Genomic DNA, 770 nt, shown 5'->3' with positions numbered 1-770 from the left:
TAAGTTAACCACCTGATTTTATAAACTTTGCTGATGCTTCAAATCAGCTTCAGTTAAACTGAGAGAAAACATTTTTAAACTAAATGAGGACAGATGATTTTCCTTCCCAAATGGCTGAAAGTCTGCAGAAAGGCAGACTGTGATGGAATTTTGAATGAACATTAGGAGAAGAAAAATAAAACATTTCTGCTTATGAGAACTTGGTTGTTCTAAACAAACTTGAATAATTGCAGACTTAAGATATAAAATGCTGTAAATATACATCTTAAGATTGGTATAGCCTAAGTTCATGTCTGGCTGACTGTAAATGTGGCTGGGTTTTCATACATATTTGTTCACACAGACATTTCTAAACAATTAAAGCTGAAAAAAGGGAAAATAATGTTCTGTAGATCCAGTTTTATTGAGCTTGTAAATCGCTCATAGATTCCCTTAACTTCAACAAGCAAGTATCTCCCCTCTAATTTGTGCGCCACTGCTGTGCTCAGTGAAGCACCAGTGAACTTGCACCTCCTAAAATGTACATATTACATATATAACAGTGGAAATTATTATTATGATTCATCTGTTTTCTTTTCTTTTCGCTGTTTATTTTAAACAGTAAGCATGCCCATGGCAGGAAAAAGAAAGAAATCAAAAGTGCCACCACTTCCTGTGTAGGGCTCTGTAGGGCTTTCTTAAACTTGTCACTTCTCTGTTATGTGGATGATGTGGTCTGATGGTTCAGTAAGCTTTTCTATACTTACCAGCGTGTGGTTTTCCCTGAAGTG

This window comes from Haplochromis burtoni, unplaced genomic scaffold, assembly GCF_018398535.1.
Source record: "Haplochromis burtoni strain Fernald_Lab_line unplaced genomic scaffold, NCSU_Asbu1 Contig_519, whole genome shotgun sequence".
In the NCBI taxonomy this organism is placed as follows: domain Eukaryota; kingdom Metazoa; phylum Chordata; class Actinopteri; order Cichliformes; family Cichlidae; genus Haplochromis; species Haplochromis burtoni.
The sequence above is the reverse complement of the archived record's forward strand: the minus strand, read 5'-3'. Positions refer to the sequence as shown.